General features: G+C 38.8%; 1 pseudogene; it reads right to left on the bottom strand.

Moving 5' to 3' along the window:
• Nucleotides 1-5297: 5297 nt before the first annotated feature.
• The window catches only part of LOC107588229 (cyclic AMP-dependent transcription factor ATF-2-like), a 30536-nt pseudogene continuing 9039 nt past the window's right edge, over nucleotides 5298-26794 (bottom strand).

Raw genomic sequence — 26794 nt, 5'->3', positions numbered from 1 at the left:
AAAATACAGTGCATGCATAATTATTATGCAAGTTGATATTCTGATTATATTTTTTTCCAAGCACATTTTACCAATTCCAAACAACATCAATCTTAATAACTACTATTAATCTTGTATTTAATCACTTATAACCGATATATAATTGTTCATGAAGGCTGGAAGTGAAAAACGCCATATATTCAGGTGTGCATAATTATTAAACAGGTTATCTTCTACAGATACAATCTCGAGATGGACTAAAAATTAACTCCCAAAACTTACTGCCAGATGCAAGTGGTACAAGAGGATGTGGTGTTGGTCCTTCAAGAGTCACTCTCAACTTATCTGTCTACAAAGTCTCTCTATATAAAAAAATCAGTCAAGCATTCAAGTATTTTACTACACTTCAGTATGTGATTCTTATTAAGTAGGGGTCATTTTTTAGGATTCTATACTTCTCCTAAGTCTCTGAGAACCTGACAACTTGAACTGCTGGAGACTCCAGGTAGGTTGCAGTTCTGGAAAATGGTGGCGCTGGAGACTAATTCTTCACCTTAATTCCTAATTCTTTTGCAGTTAACATGCATCTTTTCTTCTCCACATGTTTTTGACTGACCCTGCTGACCCACTGAGCATTTTGCTGTCCAATGGTTATGCATTAACTTTGCAATTTCTAGTATTGTAGTAGTTTTTAATATTTCTAATGGGCATTTAATAATTTTTGACTTTCAGTCCGAGTTAAATCTCTTTTTTTGGCTCATTTTATCTGTAAAAGAAAATCTGCTTAATAATTATGCACACCTGCATATGACATTTTTCACTTCCAGCCTTCATGAATAATTATATATCAATTATATAAATGATCAAATACAAGATTAACAGTAGTTATTAAGATTGATGTCGTTTGGAATTGGTCAAATGTGCTTGGAAAAAAAATATGATCAGAATATCAACTTGCATAATAATTATGCATGCACTGTATTTTTCCTCTTCTGCTGTCTATAGGTAATGCAAGGGAATGTTGTGATTGGTTGTCAAAGCAGCCAATCAGAATTTAGCAGCCTCGTCTCTGATTGGCTGGAATTATGGCATATTGTAACACTGGGTTGTGTTGAGCAAGCGAGCTGTTGGCATTTAGAAAGCACAGGGCGGGCATCAGGTGACCAAGCTAGTGAAACGTTGCACGCACAAAAGAGAAGGTCTGCACACATCCAAAAACGTATTTTAAATGCAAAATTGATTTTCGTGCACTAAATACTTTCTTCTTTGCGAGACAAACATTTTCTCCACAAAACTCAGTTCGCGCACTTTTGAATTGTGGAATTCTGTGCAATTGCAGAATTGTGGCAGAGATGTAATCCCATACAGGGGGAGCTGCACCACTCCTGAGTACGAATGTCTGACTCGACAAATTTGAATAGGTTCCTTTAAACGATTCAGTTCACAAATCACCTTGCTGCTTAACTACATTACATAAACCACACCAATTCTATATATTATCGAATCTTGTAACACTAATTAACATTTTTGTATTTTTAAATTGCATTTCATAAAAACTTCTGGGAACATAAAGGCGAATACTCGAAAGAAACGTCTAAATAAATTATTAGCAAATCGCACTGCCAAATGATAGAGCAACGAATCTAACAAGAGCTAACTTAAGTTTAAAACAAAGCTCAGACATGAAATGTGTATTTTTAGTAATTCAAACATAACAAGCATTGCTATAAATGTTTAGTCTGTTGGTTGGTTGCTGGTAAACCGGTTTACCAAGCCAACTTCAGCACATGCTGAACTAATTGCTGATAAATGCATGCGTGTTCTCCTTACAGATTTTAATTTGACTTCACTATATTTTTGGTTGCTGCTTACACTAAGTATGCCAAGTAAATTTGTTTAATTTATGAATCGTAAAGCCAGCACTTTGCATATCTTGCCAGCATTGTTGTTAACGTAGGTTTGATTGATTAGTAGGGCAACTTTCTGTTTTTACACCCGTTATGATTTGTTTTCTTCTTATTTACTGTATTTTAAAGAACGAGAAAATCAGGCTGCCACTCGGATTAGGGATCGTCACGATCACAGGGATGATATTCGTTTTCCAAATGAATAACACAGTTTGCCCACAAAAACGTACCAGCAAATCAACAGCTACAACAGTATATCCAAATGTTTAGGCAAAGCTGTGACAAAAGGTAGAGCTGAATTTGCCAGGATTCTGCACTAGATGGCAGAGTTTACAAGGCAAAATATCATTCAAATAAAACAAATACAAGACAATAGAGGGGAAAAAAAAAACAAGAGTTTCATTCAATGACACAATCTACAGAATGACTGATGCTTTAAATAGCTATTAAAAGATTTATTACAACTTTATTATAATTTATACATACCTTTCACAAGCTACAAGTTGACCGCCAACACAATAATTATTACACACTTTTTTCCAAAGTGGACCTAGTAAATAAGAACAAAACCCCCCCATTGTAAAGCTGCCATTTCCCGGCTGAAAATCTAAGAGTAACAAGGTGTTCAACTGCAACAGTGACATGGTTGAAACACTGGTCCAGTTCTCTTAGAGAATTCAGTCATGCAGGTCAAGCACAGAACGACCGTCATACAAATTTACCTTTGAAACCAAAATCAAGTTGACTTAAAAGCAGAACAAAAATTTGAATAGGTTCCTTTAAACGATTCAGTTCACAAATCACCTTGCTGCTTAACTACATTACATAAACCACACCAATTCTATACATTATCGAATCTTGTAACACTAATTAACATTTTTGTATTTTTAAATTGCATTTCATAAAAACTTCTGGGAACATACAGGCGAATACTCGAAAGAAACGTCTAAATAAATTATTAGCAAATCGCACTGCCAAATGATAGAGCAACGAATCTAACAAGAGCTAACTTAAGTTTAAAACAAAGCTCAGACATGAAATGTGTATTTTTAGTAATTCAAACATAACAAGCATTGCTATAAATGTTTAGTCTGTTGGTTGGTTGCTGGTAAACCGGTTTACCAAGCCAACTTCAGCACATGCTGAACTAATTGCTGATAAATGCATGCGTGTTCTCCTTACAGATTTTAATTTGACTTCACTATATTTTTGGTTGCTGCTTACACTAAGTATGCCAAGTAAATTTGTTTAATTTATGAATCGTAAAGCCAGCACTTTGCATATCTTGCCAGCATTGTTGTTAACGTAGGTTTGATTGATTAGTAGGGCAACTTTCTGTTTTTACACCCGTTATGATTTGTTTTCTTCTTATTTACTGTATTTTAAAGAACGAGAAAATCAGGCTGCCACTCGGATTAGGGATCGTCACGATCACAGGGATGATATTCGTTTTCCAAATGAATAACACAGTTTGCCCACAAAAACGTACCAGCAAATCAACAGCTACAACAGTATATCCAAATGTTTAGGCAAAGCTGTGACAAAAGGTAGAGCTGAATTTGCCAGGATTCCGCACTAGATGGCAGAGTTTACAAGGCAAAATATCATTCAAATAAAACAAATACAAGACAATAGAGGGGAAAAAAAAAACAAGAGTTTCATTCAATGACACAATCTACAGAATGACTGATGCTTTAAATAGCTATTAAAAGATTTATTACAACTTTATTATAATTTATACATACCTTTCACAAGCTACAAGTTGACCGCCAACACAATAATTATTACACCCTTTTTTCCAAAGTGGACCTAGTAAATAAGAACAAAACCCCCCCATTGTAAAGCTGCCATTTCCCGGCTGAAAATCTAAGAGTAACAAGGTGTTCAACTGCAACAGTGACATGGTTGAAACACTGGTCCAGTTCTCTTAGAGAATTCAGTCATGCAGGTCAAGCACAGAACGACCACTTTTTTCCAAAGTGGACCTAGTAAATAAGAACAAAACCCCCCCATTGTAAAGCTGCCATTTCCCGGCTGAAAATCTAAGAGTAACAAGGTGTTCAACTGCAACAGTGACATGGTTGAAACACTGGTCCAGTTCTCTTAGAGAATTCAGTCATGCAGGTCAAGCACAGAACGACCGTCATACAAATTTACCTTTGAAACCAAAATCAAGTTGACTTAAAAGCAGAACAAAATGCAGCAAAGTCTTGTAGAACTACACAGTAGTAAGCCAATAGATTTAAAGAGAGAAGAGGATGATAATGAAAGACTTCATCTATTTTTTCTTACTTAGTAATCGTCACTAAGCATAACTTCATAGAACTTAAAAGACAGTAGAGTTTTATATCCGTCATTCTTTTGAAGAGCAGCTCCAGTTCATGTTCAGTTTTGTCGAGTTTTATGCTAAAGACAGGATTGCTGAAGACGGTTCGCAAAGCCTTATTTAAAGGTTTGTTCAGGTGATTTTTTTTTGTCGTCATGATCCTAAGACAAACATAGTACCAGTAGAGATCACATACAATGATTTCATCATAATGGCATATACAATGCTTCCTTAATTACACTGTAATCAGAAAGACAACCAAAGAGAATGAACTAATGAACTTTTCTCAATGTTTCTAAGAGTCAGACACCACAAATACAAAGTCAGCCGCTTTGCAAGTAAGCGGAAAAAAATCACTTCATTCAAAATGCTCTCAGGCAAGTCTATTTCACTAATTCACCTAAAACTTCACTGTAAGTAAATTGTAAAAGAAATGTGTTATTGTGATTTCAATAACCTGCAACAAATAAATGGCACATACAGAAGTAAGCGTTTGAATAGTCGGCACTGGCGAATACAATCACTGCCCAATGAACAATCATTCATGTCAGAAAATCTTCCTTAAACATGCCAAGAACCATATGAAACATTCACACAACAACACGTCACTATTTCTAGAAGACCGACGATCAGATTTGTTTTAACGCTACTCCTAAAATCTGCTGGAGCTGCTTGTGTCAAACAATGATCGCTTGTCAAACAAACAAACAAAAACCTTTCACTACCTTCAAGTGCAAAATGTAAAACGCATATAAATTATAAAGTGGCCAAATCTTCCATCTTCAAGCCTCTGATAGTGCTTCAGTAAGTCAGTTTCCTCTCACTATGAATCCGGATACATTTGGACACATCGTCTCGATCCTTCCTTAAGTCGATAAATACACCACAAATGGAAAAACCATAAAACAATCAGTACACTTTCTGCATAACCTCCCAAGCGCCTTCCCTGACTACTGTACTCTTTGTAAAAATGCGCTGGATTGAAAAGAGCTCAAATGAAAACAGAGGGGAGACGAGACCGGAGTGTTCCAGGGAACATCTCTCATCGCCCTCATTTCAACATGGCTGCCAGGAATCAAAGCGACCAATCAGAGGCCTGATCAGCTTCCTGAAGACTGGGTGTGAGAGGAAGAAGCACCGCCCATGTGCGAGTCGTCTTCCTCCTCTGTGCTGTGGTCTGCGGCGGGCCCCAGAGCGGGGCCGGATGCGGGGGCCGCTGTGGAGGAGCTGACGCCGTTGGATGTGCTGATGGAGCTGTGCTGGATGGCCTCGTTCTGTGGGCTGCTGGGAACAGACATCTCCCCACAGCTGTCCTCCTTATCCAGCTCTGAAACACACAGCCACAGACAACTCTGAACTGCTTTCACACACATTGCATTTAATTGTTGTCTAAATTACTGTTGGTTAAATCTGTGAAAAAAAAAAAAAATCGAATGACCGTGGACGTGTTTAAAATAGCAATATAATATATGTACACTGTATGTATACAGTGCACAGTACATAAATGTTCTGTGTTTATGGAATACCCAGATGACCAAATATATGTGTCAAATATATTTGTATTGAAATGTTCAATACACAACCAGAGCACACCATGTGCGACAAGTGCTTGACTTGACCTTCCAGTATGAAGAATAAACCAGAAATCATAAAGAAAAGAAATAAATACAACTATTTAAAAAGTTATTACAAGTAAAAATAAAAATATAAATAAATAAATTTTTGGAATAATTACAATTTTGTTTTTGTTTTTGAAAGAAGTCTCTTATGCTCACCAAGGCTGTATTTATTTGATCAAAAATACACTAAAATGTAAAACAAATTATTAAATTTTTTAAATATTAAATGCACGAGACCAAATGCAACTTCAGCAGGTCTCAACCAGAGCCGTTGAGAAACAGAGTTGCGACACTCCCATAGGCTTCCATAGGAACTGAGGAATGCGGGGTCATGGAGCAGCCAATAGTTCCAAACAACCAATAGTTCCTGTATTGAAGCCCATTCATTTCAGTGCTTCTCAAGCACACTCGCCAGAAAGTTGAGGAAATTACAGCAGTTTTTGGCATTTTAACGCATTCGTTTACCTTTCGGAAATCTGCCTAGTAGTTGTATTTTATGAAACGCGTTATAGTTAATGTTTAGTTTTAGATAATAGGCGGTTATGCTATATTTGCAGTTAGATAATGTGAGGAAAACCTTAAATAAAGATCACAACCAGATTAATGTGTAAATGGTGCGTAAAACGTTCTGTGTTCTTTTTGGCAAACTGATGACACTGAATTTTGATGCACTGCCATCATAATATTTTACAAGTCCGTTTGCTCTGTTTTTGTTTTTTTGTAGCTGGGAGTTGATAAACCATTTAGCTTTGGTTAAAACGCAGCGCTTGTCACTGTGACTTTTTACCCAGCCATCCAATCATTGGAGGAGGAGCGGGACAAATACGAAGCTACACCGACCAATCATCCTACTTGTACAACAATTGAACGACAATTGAGTAGTTAACATTGCTGGTTGCTGCATTTTTATATTCAGTAATATTCTTCAAAATGAGATATTAGTAATGCGTTACTGCCGTGGATATTCCAAATTATAGCAATAAAAGCGTCTCAGCTGGAAAAACGCTGTGCCACCAAAGCGTCCTCCAGCAGCATCAGCTGGTCGTTTTTTTCGAAGAGCGCCTGACATTTTTGAGCTGGCTAAAAACACTTTGGTGGACACATGTTATTGAATATTTATTGTTAGGCATATGGCCTATTAGTCTTTTTTGCATTTATGCAATATACTGGAGCCAAACCTGAGAAAGTAGACCAGAATATTCCACTGCGTTCCTGGACACCCAATTTGCGTAGATGTAATTCATAGGCGGGGATTACGGTAATTGTGAAAGAGCGTGCATGAGCGACCTATTTACGAATCATTGGAATTCATTAACATACGCATGTTTAACTATCAAATCGGAAGTTTACGAATCGTTTGTGAATCCGGAGGAGAGTTTTCGGGAAGGTCCGTTTTACGCACAAATTACTCCGAATTTATTCCTATATTTACGAATATTTCATGAACGAGGCCCATTGAGTGTTTGATAATGTCTAAATATACAATGCAAAACATAAAATAAATAAATAAATAAGCTATTATGACCGTTAAAACTCTTTACAGCAACTAGAGTAGAGCTAAATCTTTGTAGGCTATATTTATTAATCAGCCATACGGGCATCTAGTGGTTAAACCATGGCATTACATAGGAATATTATTTTTCTGGCCACCAAAACGTCTCTAATTTGCCTCTGCATTGGAATTTAAAAACATTTTCTCTATTTTAACCCTAAATACTACGCTAATTGTGATATAAATAATAAGCATATTAGAAAAAAATATTAATGCTGTCTCTTCATCACTCCCCGGAATATAATAACGTATAACGTATATATAACGTAGTCAGCGTAGTTATCAATACACAATCAATGCACATGATTTGTTAATAATCACTAGAAATTGCTGCAAATATAGTGAAACTGCTGTCTATCCTATTTAAACCCATTCAAACATATTGACAGCACGGAGTTGTTTGGAGCTCCATGAACCTTGTGACCGCTATACGACCGGTACACTATACATAATACATATATATCTCTATTATAGATCAGTGGTCGCAACTCTGTTTCTCAACGGCTCTAGTCTCAACATAGTAAACAAAACAAGCGTTTTCCTTGCAACGACAACTGCTAAACACTAATGAGACAAGAAATTAAATTAAATACACTTACGATCTGCTTTTAACTTCTGCTGATTGACTGCTTTTCTCAAAGAGTATTTCTTTACACTGTCTTTTGCTAGCGCTTAAACACACTTTACTGTTTATCACAACAAAGGGCTAAGCAAGCGCATGACACTGGTAAGGTATGCGATACAGTACGAGACCAAACGCTACTTCAGCACGTCTCAACACAGTAAACAAAACAAGCGTTTTGTTTTAGTTTAAAAACTAAGCGTTTTAGTTATTATGATTATATTTTTATTGTGAATTAGCGACGAGGAAATTTGTCACTCAGGATCTGTAGCGCTTGTTCTGATCTTTAACGTTAAATCTTCACAAGCCCCCTGAAAGTATGGCGCCATCTCGGTTTTAGCCTCACCTGACCCGTAATCACCATGTGACTGATGACTCTTGAGCTGTAGTGTTGACATCTACCGTCAGGAACTAACTGTCTATGCTAACGAGCGATGGTGTGGCGGGAGAAAGCTCTGTTCTGACCCCGCGAACATCTAAAGTTCTTTCGCAGCAGATGAGTTGCTGGCATGATTGCGATTAAAGACTTTCCCAGTCCAATGCTTTGTCTTTTATTAATCCCTGCGCTTGCTTTGTAACCTTTAATTAAAGTTACAATGTCATTTTAAACCAACATCATCAGGCTATATTAGAGGCTGTAGCGTGCGGCCAGACTCGCGCACCCCTCCCCACGATCCCCTCTCTTTCCTGCCAACTACTGCAGCGACAGATAATTACTGCACCTGATTTTAATGATACACACACAGGAGAGCGGCAGAGATGCGCGGTCCAAATGCCACCAGCTGTTCTGCAGTTGCATTGAATTAATTGGCTCCTGATGAGGAAGGGAATGAAAAAAGGCTCGCTCTCGCTCTAACTCGCATAGAAATGCAGACTACCATGATAATTAATATAGCTAATGAAGCAAGCACCGCTGAAATGGCACTTGGTAATTAATGCGAGGGTATCTGTGTGCGCGCTTCTGATCCAGTGTCTTGAATTGACTGGGCTTCAGTCTGGTGACTTGCAACACGTGGGGTTACAAATATCCTCGCTGCTCCATGCATGTAAGGTCGAGCTCGGAAATCAGAACTGGTTTTCCTCCTCTCTTCGGCTCCATGCTCAGGCATCTGTAATTACTCCTAATGGTATTAACCAGGAAAGGGGGTGATATATTATCATACACAGCATTACATGCTCTGGAGACCGCTCTCCGCTCACCTCCTCTCGGATCATCTCCACTGTGAGCAGATGGGGCTTGTGCAATGCCAAACGGAGGCACGGCCTGCCCTGTTTGCAGGGCAGTCTGGGTAATTTTCCCCCACCTGCTACCAGGGCAGAGAGATTAAGGCCAGAAACATACTTTACTTAAGCATGCAATCACAAATGAAAACGCTTTGCCAAGCGGGATCTCGTCGGCCATATTTTACACCTGTCCCAACCAGATACAATGCGATTTTCATATATTTCAGGCCTAACAGACTGTACTGAAGCAAACAAGACGGGAGCATTCAGGTGACCGAATGAAACCTGCACTGACGTCTGCACTTTTTCACCGTATTAAGACCGTTCTTTGACAAGTGATGACCATCTGCTGCTTCTCTGTCCTGCGATGAATGTGGCACAAACTGGCATTGTTTGCAAAGACGGAACGATGCTCTTCTGCGAGTCTCATTTGCACAGGTGACTAATATATGACCCCTCGCGGTGTTCGGTGACATTGGCAGCATAAACAGGATTGAGGAATGGTTTCGATCATCTCCGTACCCTCCTCTACCTCGCCAAGACCGACCAAATGAACCGCTCCCTGACAACACAATCTCACCCGACAAGCATCCTGCTCATAATATGCATGAGACCTGTCAGTCAAGGTGCTTAACAATGCCGGCGCATAATGAACTGCACAGCTGCAGCGGCGCATCCCAGTTGCGAAACGGCACTTCTGTCAGGCTCTCCGCTATAATACACTCATTTTGGAAGCAATCATTGTCAATACAAGTCAGCCTTGGGTTACAAAATGAGCCAAACGCAGACACACGCGCACACAAAGCCAGCAACGTATCGGACACGCTGTGAAATCCAAGCGTTGAAAGTTATGCACAAAAAGTGCTTACACACCAGCAGAGCGGCGTGGGCAGCAGTTAAGTTTTAGTGTCATAGAAATGCTGCCGGCAGTCGTGCACATGCAATCGCTCCCACAACCGCTTCTCCATCCCTGTGACAACAGCTAATTGATATGAAGTGGCTGCATATGGCAGACGAGCCGCAGATCTGCACATCTCACAAGGTGTCATTAAAGCGTAACGGCCGAAGACGTGCGTGTAACAAAAGCAGCCCTCGGTTTCTGAATGCCTCTTTATCACTCATCTTAAACAGGACAGCGCCACATACAGCGGGGATCATTTTGTTAGCCAACATCGCTGTTGGGCAAATATTTGAGTCCTCGGCGTTCTGCGGTAATAATAAGACAAGATGAATCTGTGTTATTTCACACTCAGGGCTAGTTCACATTCCACTTCACATTTCATCAAAAACCTAACTCATTAGGAATAACACTCACCTGTTATAGTCAAAAACAAACTCAACAAATTTGAGGGGGAAAAAAAACCGGCACCCATTACCAACCCATTAGACAGAGCTGTCAGTCCAGAGAAGTTTGTTCATTTTCAAAGAAACAAGAGAAAAGCATTCAGGCAGATTAGATGTGGTTTTGAACCCTGAGCAAAATTTAGAAACTCATTGCCAGTTGAGATTCTGGCCTTGTGAATGAAATCTCAGGCTCTTTTGACTTGGGCCAGTAAGCAACCAGCTGGGACAGTGTTTCTTAACCCTGTTCTTGGAGGGTTAAGAAATACACTTTTTGTATGTCTCCCTTATCCTAGCCATCCATGTCCGGTCCATGTCCGGTCCATGTCCGGAGTCTCTACTAATGAGTTGAATCAGGTTTGTTTGGGAATAGTACGGTGGCCTAGAGAGCTCAATGCGCTGCAACTTAAGAAAACACATGCAAATAGAAAAAGCACAAGCAAATTAAGAAAAATCTTCATCAGTTTGACAACACATGTGCTGCAAATACTAAAAATACAGAAACACGCTGCAAATATGCACAACACGACCAAATACAGAAAAGCGTTGCAAGTAGCACAGACCACAATGGTAATGTTTCAAGGGGACGGGGACCCCAACAACCCATATGAAAATTAACTATGGTTTCATTATAGTAAAAAATGTAGTAACCATGTCTTTTGGCGTATTGATTAACCATAGTTTAACCATGGTATTTGTACAACTGTGGTTATACAAATGGTAATGTAGCAAAACCATGGTTCATTTGTGGTTACCGTGGTTTAACCACATACTATATAATATATTCTACACCATGTTTTTTTTTTCTTTTAATAGCAAAACCATGGTTGATTTTCGTAAAGGAAGTTGTAAAAGTTAGTCAGCCAGCTTACATAACGTTTCACAGTTACAGTAATTGTGTATTTTGACAGCTTATTTAAACAAAAAATAAACAAAAATCTCATCTTTCAGAGCAGACATTGATAAGCATGTCCCAGCCAGGTTCGTCACTTGTTGCGGATCCATTTAACATTTCCTATGTGGTCTGTGTGTATTTGCAGCGCGTTTCTGTATTTGGTTGTGTTGTGAGTATTCGCAGTGCAAGTGTTGTCAAACTGAAGATGTTTTCTTTCGCTGGTGCTTTTTCTATTGCATGTATTTTTTTCTTTAATTTGCAGCGTGTTGAGCTCTCTCGGCCACCGTAGAAAAGGGTTGGAAAACACTGCCATAGAATCCTAGTAGTCAAGTCAACTCACCTTTATTTGTATAGCGCTTTATACAATTCTGGTTGTGTCAAAGCAGCTTTACAGTGTCCAACAGGAAAATAGTTTGTCAATAATGCAAGAGGACAATAACAAACAAACAGTCAATTTTTCAGTTAGTGGTCCATTTACACATTTTCATGAGTAAATGAATCATATGTTGATTAAGTAACTGGTTTGACTCAGTTCAGAGAAGGATTCATCAAATGATTTCAAACCAGTAACGAATGGTTTATTAAAAGTTATTTACTAATGATAGCCTCATGGACAGTGTGAATGTGTTTCGGTGATGAGGGCACTCACGGTGGTATCCTGATTTCTTCTGCAGGAGTGTCACGGGACAGTCTTTATGAGCCAGTAAGAGCTGCTTCAGCTGGGCCACCTCGCTACGCAGAAGAGTCACCTCATTCTGGACAGAGAGGAAGAAGATGAGGAATCAACAGAAAAGGATCATTAGCTCTTCTTCATTTAAGCTTTTTTGGGACACAATTATAGCTGCTTAATGGCAGAGTCCCAGGAGAGAGAAACACAGAGAGAGCGCTCCCCTCCGTCAGCGAAACACTGTCGCCCATTCTGGTGAGATTTACTCTCGTCTGCCGTTAGGACTCCCATGGGGCTGTGCAGATCTGCATGCACTAAAGACAGGCTGTTTAACAGTGAAGGTGACTTTACAGAGAACCGAACGGGTGCGAAAGAAGGGCACAATGCAGCAGATTTAAAAGATTTCTGTGTTCCTCAGAAACATGGCCGACGTTTAATGTAGCAGTCTAAACGCGAGCCAGTTTATTTCAATCCATCTGTTTTATCTTGGCAGTGCTGGTACGGTTTGCAGATTTAAACACAGCTGTTTTAGACACTATGGCAACGTTCACCACAAACTGCCATCTTCCATTACGACCACAAAGTCGGCCTCCCTCCCTCCTTCTCTTTTTTCGGTATTCCACATCACATCAAAATGCACCCAAGACTCCAATATTCAGCCATTCAGTAATGGCGTTCGGAGCTCAGCTTGACCACAGGTTTTTATTATTAGGTACTGGAAAATAACTCATAAGGCTTAGGGGCACCGATATTAAATATCCTAAAATAGGACGCGCACGTTTGCGGTGGACCGGTATGGGTGTTCAATTGCCATGCCGATATCTACAGAGCAGTGTGGCAAATGGCTGATAGATAAATATTTACTGTAATAAATAATAATCAGCCTAGTTTTCTGGAAGTTGACTGGTCAACTCTGGTCAGAAATGTTTTTATAATGACACATTTGACTTTTACTCCAGGCAAATAATTACCTGTGCTAAGTGCATGTCTCTCTGTACATGTTTCTTCTCATATAATAAGTAATTTCAAATCAGTGTTTTATGTAGATCAGTGTGTTATACATCAGGTGAGAAGTAGTGTTATAAACAGGATCATGCAGTCGACAAGTATTTATCACAAAATAAATACTTGTCGCCACAACCCTGATTGACCAAATATCCAAATTTACACCGATTTTGATATTTGAAAGGAAGAAAGAACAATTTAACATGCTCTGGAAGTTAAATATAATTTTGCTACCATGTGTTTTACCATAATTCAAATGTATGCATTCATGTTATTATGAACTTTCGATGACATGGAACATGTAAACTAACATATGGCTTCAGGTATGGTCCACCCTTTGTGCCTTTCGACAAAAAACATCAAACGAAATGTCTAAAATCTGACGAATCTCAACTGTCCCTGGAGCTGTTTTCAGTGAGATGGCGAAGCAGTAAGATCAGGCCTGTTCAGGCCATTAAAGTATTTAATGTTTTCACAGACCGGCTGCATCCATAAAGACAGCACATGGGGGATGTTTGGCTCGAGTGCTGCCGTGCGCTGGTCGGCAAACCCTGACACCTCGTTAAGAAGCCAGTTAAGGATGATGTTAACGTAATTGAGCATCATTAGTGCTCTACGCTCCGATCAGTTGGGCCAACGGGGCAGAGAGGGACAATTACACCAGCCCATCAGCGCTGATAAATGCACACCTTCTCTCTGATCAAGCTCGCAAAACATTCTGTTCTACACCCAACACCCTTCTTCAGTTCTCCATCTGTTTCATGTTAGTTTATTCCTTCATATAAGCCACACATTAATCGCACTTCCCCCACCCCGTCTCGAAACCATTGCGCTTTGTTTGAACGGACAAATAAAAAAGACAGCGCGCAAATAAACAGTGGCACATCTCATTAAATTGTCTGGAACGTGCCGGCGCCGAGCCGCACTCTCCGTTATCAGCAGAGACAACGGTTACGTGAACTGTTTCGAACTTGTCAGTGGCGGATCCTAATTGCCTGCTACAAAACGGGGGTTGAGAAAGAGACGGCTTTCCCTCAGAGAGTTCTAGGGCAGCTCACAAACGCTCCGACAGAACAGACGACACGCTTGTGTGCCGATGACATCTGGAGGAAACGTCTTTATTGACAGGGCCATATCGATGCAGGAGACTCCAACAATCATGCCGTGGCTGTCATGCAAACACACTTCTTAATTTACATTAATGACTTCATCACCATCTTTGTCTGGCTCTCAAATGCACTCGAAGACAGTCTGATGTGTGTGTGTGTGTGTGTAGCTGTCCGTTCACCTGTAGCTGTCCGTTCATGCTGCTCAAGTCTTCTGCTTTTTTCTCCAGATTCTGCACCCAGACTTTCCTCTTTTGCCTGCAGCGAGATGCAGCGGCTCTGTTTCTTTCCAGAAACTTCCGTCTCTTCTCGTCTGGGTCCTCGCTGGTGGTTCTCCGCCGCCGCCCACCTGTGCTGGCTGTGTGCTGGGCTGGAGGGGCGGGAGACATCTGCACAGGCCGACAACCAAACACAAATCAATTAAGACCTTATTAGATTTAGTATTAAATCAAGGGCTGCACCCACCAATGGCCCACGAAAACAGAAAACTTACCAGCCATAAATATTTACATGACCACGGAAATGTGTGTTGCATTTGATTAGATGTTTTAAAAATATTAATAATTCTCTTTTTACATTTTTAAATGTTTGACAAAGCAATTGTTGGTAAAACTTCACAATAAGGTAGAATTTGCTAACCTGCATTAGCTATCATGACCTTACAACGAACAACACATTTTTTAAAGCATTTATTAGTCTAACTTAATGTTTATTTATAAACACACACTACCATTTAAAAATATATATTTCAAATACATTTCTATTCATTCAAGACTTCTGAAAAAAGTATCATGGTTTTTACAAAAAAATAGTAAGTAGCACAATAAATAAATACAATTAATAATAATAATAAACTGCAAATCAGCATTTTAGAATGATTTCTGAAGGATCATTCGATTTAAAATAAAGTGTTATTTTAAATCGTAATAATATTTGAAAATACGTCTGTAATAATACAGTGGGGAAAATATTTATTTGATCTCCTGCTGATTTTGAAAGTTTGCCCACTTACAAAGAAATGAAGGGTCTGTAATTTTTATGGCAGGTTTATTTTAACGGATAGAGACAGAATATTAACCAAACAATCCAGAAAAAACACATTATATAAAGGTTAGAAATTTATTTGCATTTCAGTGAGTGAAATAAGTATTTGATCCCCTACCAACCAGCAAGAATTCTGGCTCCTACAGATTGGTTATGTGCCCATGTGGAACACAGATTAGTCCTGTCACTTTAAGGCTACGTCCACACGAAGCCTTAGCTTTCCCTATCCGATCTTTTTTTCCCCCTCGTCTCAAGAAATATCTGCATCCACACGAAACCACAAAACCGACACAAAACGATGTAATATACATGCCGGACCAGTATGTGGCGCTGTAATTCTGCCACAGAGATACACTAAAAACAGAGGAGAAGACTTGGACTATGAGCATAAACCTTGCACGCGGTATACAAACGAACATGGAACAATACATTTATTAATCTGTGTTAATGTTAGTTAATAAGAAGACAATCGTTCAGTGTTTGTTCATGTTGTTGTTGCTGTTACGTGACGTAGCGGTGACTGATCAGGGGCAAGATGTGGGCTGATGACATCATCGTTTCAGAAAATATACGGATTCGCTGTCCACAAGAAAACAATTTTTTTTATTTATCCACTCTGGGACCCGGTTTCAAAAAATATCGGTTTCACTCTCCCAAGACGCCGGATCCGTCTGGAAGAAACGTCTATACGATACAAAATGTATGCGTATACAGCTAAACGCGTCTCCGTGTGGAGGGGACTTAAGAAGTTATTCCTAATGTCAGCTCGTTAGGTTTATAAGACACCTGTCCACACACTCTTGAATCTTCCATTCTAACATCTCACACCACCATGGGCAAGACCAAAGAGCTGTCAAAGGATGTCAGAGACAAGATTGTAGATCTGCACAAAAGGCTGGAATGGGCTACAAGACCATCAGTAAGAAGCTTGGTGAGAAGGAGACAACTGTTGGTGCGATTATTCGGAAATGGAAGAAACACAAAACAACCATCAATCGGCCTTGATCTGGAGCATAGACTGTAAAAAAAGATGGACAATGCGTCTCCTATTCCTTCCACTATAGAAAACTGAAGCCAAAGCATCTCAGTATGGCCACTGCCATCTTGAGTAAATGACGTCATTTGGAGCCCGAGTCTGCGCAGTAGAGATTCGTTTGGATCCAGAGTCTGCGCAGTAGTGTTGTGAGGTGGAGCCGTGGTATCAAACTCCCGCAGACCCAATCAACCATAACGACACGTCCCGTTTTTATAGCATCAAATTACTAGCTAAAATCAAACTTATCACAAAAACGAACAATTTAACATATATCAGCATGATAACAACTACCTTAAATGACCAAAACCATCTTTCGGAAAATTGTATTGGAAGCGTAATTAATTTTTTTATTTTGACTCAAGTCCCATTCGTTTACATGGAGAGGGCAGAGTTTATGACCTGTACTGCAGCCAGCCACCAGGGGGGCGATCAAAGAGCCCGCAGCTTCACTTTTTAGGACGTGCGAGGCACACCCGGTCTGGAGCTCCGTGCAAGATCTCGCCTCATGGGATAAGGATGATCATGAGAAAGGTGAGGAATCAGCCCAGAACTACACGGGAGGAGCTTGTTAATGATGTTAAGGTAGTTGGGACCACAGTCATCAAGCAAACCATTGGTAACACACTACGCCGCAATGGACTGAAATCCTGTAGCGCCCGCAAGGTCCCCCTGCTCAAGAAGGCACATGTACAGGCCCGTTTAAAGTTTGCCAAAGAACATCTAAATAATTCAGAGAAGGCTTGGGAGAAAGTGCTGTGGTCAGATGAGACCAAAATTGAGCTCTTTGGCATTAACTCGACTCGCTGTGTTTGGAGGGAGAGAAATGCTGACTATGACCCCAAGAACACCATCCCTACAGTCAAGCACGGAGGTGGAAACATTAGTACAGGATGACTTCACCACATTGAGGGGCAAATAGACAGGGCCATGTACTGCAAAACCTTGGACGAAAACCTCCTTCCCTCAGCCAGAATATTGAAGATGGGTCATGGATGGGTCTTCCAGCATGACAATGACCCGAAACATACCACCAAGGCAACAAAGGAGTGGCTCAAGAAGAAGCACATTAAGGTCATGGAGTGGCCTAGCCAGTCTCCAGACCTCAGTCCTATAGAAAATCTGTGGAAGGAGCTGAAACTTCGAGTTGCCAAACAACAGCCAAGCAACCTTAAGGACTTAGAGAGGATCTGTAAAGAGGAATGGATCAAAATCCCTCCTGAGATGTGTGCAAACCTGGTGACCAACTACAAGAAACGTCTTACCTCTGTGCTTGCCAACAAGGGTTTCTGCACCAAGTACTAAATCATGTTTTGTTTGGGGAACAAATACATATTTCACTCACTGAAATGCAAATCAATTTCTAACCTATATATTATGTGTTTTTTCTGGATTTTTTTGGTTGGTATTCTGTCTATACGTTAAAATAAACCTACCATAAAATTACAGACCCTTAATTTCCTTGTAAATGGGCAAATTTACAAAATCAGCAGAGGATCAAATAAATATTTTCCCCACTGTATTTCAAAATTTACTGTTTTCACTATATTATACTATACTGGACTTTCTAAGCAACAGACCCCAGAATGTCAGAATGGGAGGTCACACATCATCCACTCTCATCCTGAACACTGGCACACACCACAGGGGTGTGTCCTCAGCCCTCTACTCGTTCTTCACACACGACTGCTCCCCCATCCATTCTACCAACACCATCGTCAAGTTTGCTGATTATCCCACCATAATAGGACTGATTACGGACAATAATGAGACTGCCTACAAGAAGGAGGTTCAGCATCTGACAGAATGGTGTTCCCTCAATAATCTGGACTTAAACATCTCTACAACCAAGGAACTTCAGAAGATCAAAGCACACTGAGCACTCTTCCCTCTGCATTCATGGAAAGGAGGTAGAGAGGATAGAGAGCTTTAAGTTCCTTAGTGTGCACATCTCGGCCGACCTCACCTGGTCTGCACACATCTTCCATCAGGTGGGGAAGGCCCAGAAGAGACTCTACTTCCTCAGGAAGCTAAAACATGCTCACCTCCCTCATCACCTGCTGACCAATTTCTATCGGTCAACAATAGAGAGCCTCCCGATTTACTGCATCACGGTGTGGTTCAGCAACTGCACAAAAGTGAACAGGAAGGACCTACAGCGAGTGGTGAAGGCAGCAGAGCGTATCACTGGTACGACACTACCTCCCCTCAAAGACATTTACACTGGCCATCTTAGAAAGAAAGCCAGCTGTATTATAATGGACACCACTCACCCTGGACATCACCTGTTCTCCCCTCTGCCCTCTGGGAAGAGATACAGAACAATCAAAACAAAGACTAACAGATTAAAAGACAGCTTCTTCCCTCAGGCAGTCAAACGCATAAACCCTCCTCCTACCTCTCCCAAATGACTAGTGCACATCAAACCTGTGTCTCAGGAACTACAAGTGCAATACCATACACTGCATATTTGCACTAAATAATTTTACATATACTATATACATATCTTTATATATGTTTATACAAACTACTGTTATATTTATTGTATGCATGTATGTACAGAACAAATAAATATATATATATATGCAGTATATATATATATATATATATATATATATAGTATATATATATATATGAGAGTGTGTGTGTATATATGTACAAATATATATTACTCTCCTTAATATTTAGTATGCACAGATTATGTATATTGTTTTCAGCACTACATTGTATATTTGCACAAAGTACTCTGTCTGAAACAATCCATTGTATATATGTTATAGTACGATATTGCACTTGTATATCACATCATTGTATATATTACCTTCTGGGTTACCTCCCTTCTTGTTTAATATCTCTATTTAAATCTGTACTTGTGTCTGTCTTTTTTTATTATGACAAACCTTGTGAGCTGCTAAACAGCCTTTCGTTGTTTCAAAACCAATGACAATAAAACTTCTATTCTATTCTATTCTATTTTTGATCAAAGAAAAAAAACAACCCTTTCAAAAACGCTTCCCAACTATTCTTCAATGTTAATTTATACTGGCTCATAATACATTAATTTCTTTTATATCTAAAATGTTAAAAATATGATATATACCCAAAAATTAACATTACTTGTTAACCCGTTGTTCAGTGTTAGTTATATGATACCTAACTACTTCTGGGATTATTTGCAAGAGACATTTAATACAGGAGAACACTGTTCACACCCAGTCAGTACATACAGGCGTTTCTGTAGTGGATGTAGCCGGCTGCTGTAGTGACTTTGGGCGTGGCTCCTCAGCTGGAGGCGGGGCCGGGGGCGGAGTCTCACTGGCCGAGCTGCTCTGGATGTCACCTGCATCGCCGTTGGTTACCTGAGGGATCTGCTGACTGAGGACCGCCTTCAGCTTCTGCAGGTGAGAGACAGAGGTCAAATCAGCTGGCTTCAAAACACTGTCACCTTAAGAATACAACTGTTTTGTCTGCTTGCTTTGAGTCCTATTTCACATTTACCCACTGTAAATGTCACATTCAAAACACCGAACTGTGGTTGGCCATGTTAAATGACAGTCAGAGGGCCCTTCCAGTCTAACTGGGAGGTTCTGGCCACAATAAGCTGCAGTGTTGCAACATGCAACAGACTTTATGCCGACAGTCAAAAATCTGCCTATTCGCATAGCGTTTAACCATAAAATCTCCCTCTCTTCAGCATGTTTGTCTATAGTTCCAGCATAACTGCAGTGAAATGAGGAAAAACATTTCTCGCAAAACTATCTCTCTCCCTTTCTCTCTGGGATCAGGAGGCTAAACTACATTAGAGAGAGGCGAGAACTGAAGATTAGAATAATTAACTTCTGCGGAAAACCAGAGGCAAGGATTAAAACAACATATTCATCACAGCTTTAAACAGATGCTTCCCTCAGAGCTCTTCCACAGGAGTAAGAGCTGTCGTAGCTAATTCCCTATTCCCTGGAGATGCCTGTGATTTTCTCTTGTCAGGGAAAACTGCCTTTCCCTGGTGTACTGTAGCGTGTGCAGCACAGAGACCTCAGCGCCAAGAGCTTTTCTCTTCACTATGGAGTAGGGGTTGCACCGACTAATCAACTTCAATGCTCTGCCATGACGCTTTAAGCTTGACGTCGACTAGTCACTGGTCCAATAGAGGGTGCAACATGATTAGAAATCTTTGAAGGACTTCCACATTTACGCTCCGTTTCCAAACAGTTCAAATGACAAATATATGCATACTCTGAAAGCGCTCCACAAGACATGTGTGATAATATTACTGGATGCTCGAAATTGAACTGTAGAATGCATGTTTTAAACAGCTTATTGTACAGGTAAGTTAATCGCCGTTCTAATCTAATGCGCTGCTGCACTGTAACGCACACATAGGCTACAGACAGTAGCGCGTACATCACACGCACAGAATCATTCAGGGCGGAAATGTATTGTCAACACTGTTCTGTGATTTCTCAATAAAATAGCTTAGAAACTGAAAAGTTCAAGCATATATTTCTTAATAACTAAATCCCACAGCTTCACTACTAGTAGAGAGATGCTGCCAGGCAGAATTAATTCAGACACACAATCGCTCTCACTAATGCATTCATATTAATGTAGTCTTTACTGTGCTACTTTATCTGTATCTGATTTAGAATGAGCAGAAATCTGTGAGAAATATAACGACTTAAAGACAAAAGAACTGATAAAAAAGCTGTTATATATGCCATAGCTGTGCACAAGGTGTTTTTCACAGCTCCAGACTTATTTGTTCATTAATGACGTCATCAGCGACTAGTCGATTTCGACTCGACTTTCATCACATAAAAGTCGACTTCAAAAAATCAGAAGTCGTTCAACTTCTGATTTGTGAAAGTTCAAAATCTCTCAATATTTTTTCAGCATTTTTATGACATTCAATATAAACATCGATATTTAAGCACTTGATCTGAATATTCTCTGCTCTAATGTTTAAAAGTTTAAAGAATTAAAATGATTTAATATAAAACTTAATATTTTACTGAAAATTTAATTGAATAAAAAAACTAAATTAAATTAATTTATAATATAAATTAAATACTTTTTTTTCAAATGAAATGTTGCTTAGGTCGAAGCTTTTATATTTTTTATAATGCAAAAATATTTAAAATATATAAATATACAAATAAAAAAAAGATTTTTACAATTACTTTTACTAAAATATATTTACAAAACCAGTTTATAAAAACACAGGGACTTCAGTGAATATTTGAACAATAATGTAGATAAATCGATAAATTAATGTCTAACCCTCTCATATATTTTATGCAGCGTTATTTTAGTATCACTGAAAGTTTTTTTATTCATATTTTTGAATTGGTTTTTATATTACAGCTATATTTTCTGTTTTCATTTTAATTGTAGTTAGTTTTCATCATTTTTAGTTGTTTTTGATTAATGTCTATATAGTTTTACTAATTATTTCAGTTTTAGTAACATTAGTATATACACTCAATTAAAATGAGAACTTAGACAACTAGCTAAAATTCAGTTAACGTGAAACACAAATATCCAGTCTTCAGAATGACAGATGCTGAGAAGTTTTATATCTCCACAGATAATTTTTTTCTAAGCTGACTTGGTTTTTTAAAAAACCCTTTGCAGGAAACCATGATGTGGCCCGAAAGCAGTCGAGCGCGAGAGTTAACAAACGCCCACACAGCAGGTGAGGTGTGTAACCATGGCCACAGGGACGGAGGACGCATTCATTTTCATGAAAAACAAGAAAAGAACATTATTTTAACAGCCATTCTCGGCAGACCAATCTATCTAGCAAATTAGTTTATAGAGCAATACCCTTCCCGAACTCCACGTTTCTACATGACCAGAAAGAAATTATTCACGTGGAACAAGTCACACAAGGGCTGAGCGAAAGACTGAAAGAGAGAGAGAGAGAGAGAGAGAGAAACAAGAGGGACTGTGAACAATGTGTGCAGGGCCAGTCAGATTCATATTTCATATCTGCCATCGGAGCCCCATCAGAGCAGTAGCCCTCCATCTCGAGGGTTTTATTCAACCATCTGCTCCTTTATTACTTATCTTTATTTTGCAACTAATTAACAGCATAATCTTCTAAATTCAGCAAGTTAATTATCATTATTGTGGTCTTTGCAGCATCATCAGTCCTTGTAAAGTGCCGTGTCTGTGTGGCAGGGGAGAGAGAGAGATGAGGGGGTGTTTGCTTGACGAGGGCTCATTAGATGTTTTCTGATGAGTTGAGGTTTTGTGCGTGTGCTTCCTGTAGATGGAGGTTATTTGGAGGGTGGGTGCATATGTTATAAGGGTGTAGGTGTATGAATATGTTTTATGTGCGTATGTGTATGCTGATGTGGTGCATGTTATGAATGTTTGGTCATGCAGTAGATGTGCATTTCTTGGTGTTTGGATGCACATGGGCATAAGCAAGCATGTATTTGGTCATATGCATTTAAACAAATAGGGTACAAAACAGGGCTTGAGACTTGAGAAAAATAAGTCTATTTTCTTAGTAACAGTCTTAGTAAAATCAGGTAATTTTCAGGAGCTCATATTAAACTTGGCCTAAACTTGACTAGTTTAGACTAATAAATATACATTTCCCATATTAAAGGGAAAACAAACACATTTGATGATTTTTCATGCAATAACTTCAGTAACAGGGTTAAACGGTTGAGCTTGAGAAATGCAGTTTGCATAAAAGTAAAAAATTAAGGAACATTTACATACACTATACTGGACAAACGTTTGGAATAATTACGATTTTTAATGGTTTTGAAAGAAATCTCTTCTAATAATCATTCGAACACACTGATATGCTCAGTTATTAATAATGGTTCTTATTTTCATCAATGTTGTGCTGCTGAATATTTTTGTGGAAACCATGATGCAATTGTTTTATGATGCTCTAATGAATAGAAAGTTCAAAATAACCGCACTTATTTGAAATGGAAATCTCCTGTAACACTACAAATGTCTTTACTGTCACAACTGATCAATTTAATGCGGCTTTGCTAAACAGATTTTTTTTTAAATTATTATTATTTTACTTACCCCAAGCTTTCGAGTGTATCATGCTTTTCACAAACATTTTAAGCAGAAAATAGATGAAGAAAAAAAATGTATTGAGCAGCAAATAAGCATATTATTATGATTTCTGAAGGATTAACACTACAAATGTCTTTACTGTCACAACTGATCAATTTAATGCGGCTTTGCTAAACAGATTTTTTTTTTTAAATTATTATTATTTTACTTACCCCAAGCTTTCGAGTGTATCATGCTTTTCACAAACATTTTAAGCAGAAAATAGATGAAGAAAAAAAATGTATTGAGCAGCAAATAAGCATATTATTATGATTTCTGAAGGATCACTGAAGACTGGAGTAAAGATGCTGAAAATTCCGCTTTGATCACAGGAATAAATTACATTGTAATATATATTTAATTACAAAACAGTTATTTTAAATTGTACAAATATTTAATAATATTACTATTATAACTGCATTTTTGATCAAATAAATGCAGCCTTGGTGAGCATCAAAGACTTCTTTCAAAAAGCATTAAAAAATAATTCTTTCTCCAAACTTTTGGCCAGTAGTGCATGTACAAATTTCTCTTTAAACGTGCAAATAGCTGGTCACTAGATTTCAACACTACTTTAACAATGTGTGCTGGTCTGGTTGTGTAAAAACACATAAACACACTCCAGCCAGATGCCCTCTTGTGCTCTTGCACAGGAACTACACAAAGCTCAATGTTGTTGTGTCTGTGTTGTGGACTGTACATTCTGGGTCCCTCTGGGCTGAAGGAAAATCTGCTTACACTGAAACACGCCTGTAAATGAGGTGCATGTGGATGCATACGTAAATGAGAGGTGCAGAAATTACCATCTTGGCTTCTGATTGGACAGGCTGTGGAGAGGAAGGGCCGGGGATTCCAGGGACTCTAGGCACTAAGGTGACTGGTCTGACCAGCTAAAAACACACACAGACACATATGGAAAAAAATCAATACATGATCAGTCTTGCACACACTAAAGATGGTACTGTACTTCTAAGAATGCCATGGGGTCCAAAAAGCATGGTATATATAAAAATCATAGTTCACATAAATAAGTAAAAAAAAAATATATATATATATATAATCTTATTATTATTAGCATTATTATTATTAGCAGAGGTGTGAACATTTCAATAAAATTAATAATTAAATGAAACTATTGGTTATTGCTGGGTTCAGGAGAAAACAAAAACATACATACAAACATATCACTCAGTTAGTCAGTTGAGTTAAATCACACTAACTCGTAACTCCATCACCTAACTGGCTAAGAAGAGTCACTCGCAGGTTATCATGTTTGAATGCAGAAACTTATTTAAATATCTATACTTTAAATGTCAACAAAACTAACCAAATTAATAAATGGAATTTTAAAAAAAAGAAAAAAACTAAATCTTATAGAAAACACTGCACTAGGTATTAGGAAATATATTTTGTTTCTTTTTTCCCATCCTTCTCCTTTCCTCCTGCTAAAAGCCTACGGGACATAATCATATGCTGCTCAGTCTTCCACACAGACCATCAAGCACACACACACAGTTTAAACTGCCCCAGACACACGTGTGTGTGAGTGATAATGTGTCTCTGCATACATTACTGCACCCCTCACAGGCTGACGTCATGAAAGCGGCACAGTGTCCTTCATCCACCAACACACACTTAAACACACTTACTGCACTGGAGCCATGCTTAAGAATGCTTAGATCACTTCCCAGCATGATTTGTTTCTCCATGATGGATCTGTGGAACTGATTGCTTTTTACACATGTAGCAACATGCGTCTCAAATGTGTCTCCTGTGACCACTTGATTTGAAGGGGAGGGTTTTTAAAGAAAGGAAAACATCTGAAGCAGGAACATTCTCTGTTATTTTAATCAAGCTTCTGTGTTAACTGTACCTTGAATATGTGTGTGTGTGTGTGTGTGTGTGTGTGTGTGTGCGCGTGTGTGTCTGGACCATCCAAATGGATGCTATTACCAGGTATAAACGGCTGTGGATCACATCAGTCCTCACAAGTCTGTAAGAACGAGTCTCTGACAAACAGCGGTCAGGACAAACCCATCTACTATAGAACACAAAGGAGATGACCTTAAAATGTCTAATTAGCCAAAAAAAAAAACTTCTGCCCTCTAGGCATTCTGGACGCGAAACAAAAACTCTGTTCCAAAGCCTAGTGAGCTGCCTAAAGACAGCATTTTAAGGCATCATAGGTGCATTCCAAGGGATTTTACAATATCAGGCTGCTTTCTAATATACCTTTGTTTAGAAATGCTCAGGCAGCATTACGTGCTTACAAATAAGGAAAAACTTTCGCTGAAGTTCACTTATTCTGTTATCAATATTTTCACCCTCTCTCCGACCCGTAGAATTAAAGACATCGTCCCATGGTAAAAGTCAAAGATATTACAGAGTTCACTGTACTATGAAAACACTGCAACTTCAAAACTCTCAGAAAATGTCCTGCTCAGTCCAAAAAGAGCATTTACTGAAACATAGGTCTCAATGATACAATGTGTCAAGCTTTATGGTGTTTCTGGCTGTGTAGCACCTGCAGCTCTGCAGATCTTTCTGAAATATCGTGGCGATCTGATCTTAACAGCACACCTTTTCTTGTTATCAGGGGTTGGTGGTAATGAGCTCATGGTTGTATTGCCCACGAAACTTTTTTTTTTTTTTTAAATCACATTTTGTCATGTCAAACCTTTTTTGAACTTTTTTTTGAAAGTACAGATATGGAGAGAGTGCAATGGGAGTGGGAAAGAACCTTAAAGGGGTGGTTGATTGCGATTTCACTTTTTTAAACGTTAATTTGTGTGTAATGTTGCTGTTTGAGCATAAACAATATCTGCAAAGTTACGAAGTTGAAAGTTCAATTGAAACGGGGATATCGTCTTTTAAAATTATGGCAGTTTAATGCCTACAATAACAGCTGGTAGGGACTACAACGAGTTACTTCCTGGGTTCGTGACATACAGACAAGACGATCGCGGATGATTTAGTTTCGAAACAAGATGCAAAAGCACCTGTTTGGCAATATTTTGGATTTTGAGAAGCCTGATGACTTTAGCCGTTTATCTAAGGTGATTTTGGAAGTTTTTTTTCTTATTTAATTGGTTCCACATTGTTTGCTGATTTTTACTTTATTTAAACTCTGCGTCATTTATTTATTTTATTTGGCATCAAGGTGTATGCCGCGCCTCCAAGCTTTCTTACTCATTTTGCTAATAAACATTCTACGTTTCTTATTTATTTGGTTATATATTGTACACGTTTACTTGTTTCCAGTTTTGTATACCTATTTACACTTTATGTAAGTTATTTGTTATTTTATAACAAATTAGGCATAGCCTACCCTATAGCATGGTGTCTTTTTTTTTGTTGTTAAAGGTTCTATGATTTACATATAGCC

Source organism: Sinocyclocheilus grahami, unplaced genomic scaffold, assembly GCF_001515645.1.
Source record: "Sinocyclocheilus grahami isolate Dianchi unplaced genomic scaffold, SAMN03320097.WGS_v1.1 scaffold100.1, whole genome shotgun sequence".
Classification (NCBI taxonomy): domain Eukaryota; kingdom Metazoa; phylum Chordata; class Actinopteri; order Cypriniformes; family Cyprinidae; genus Sinocyclocheilus; species Sinocyclocheilus grahami.
Note: the sequence above shows the minus strand (reverse complement) of the source record. Positions and strands in the feature narration are given on the sequence as shown.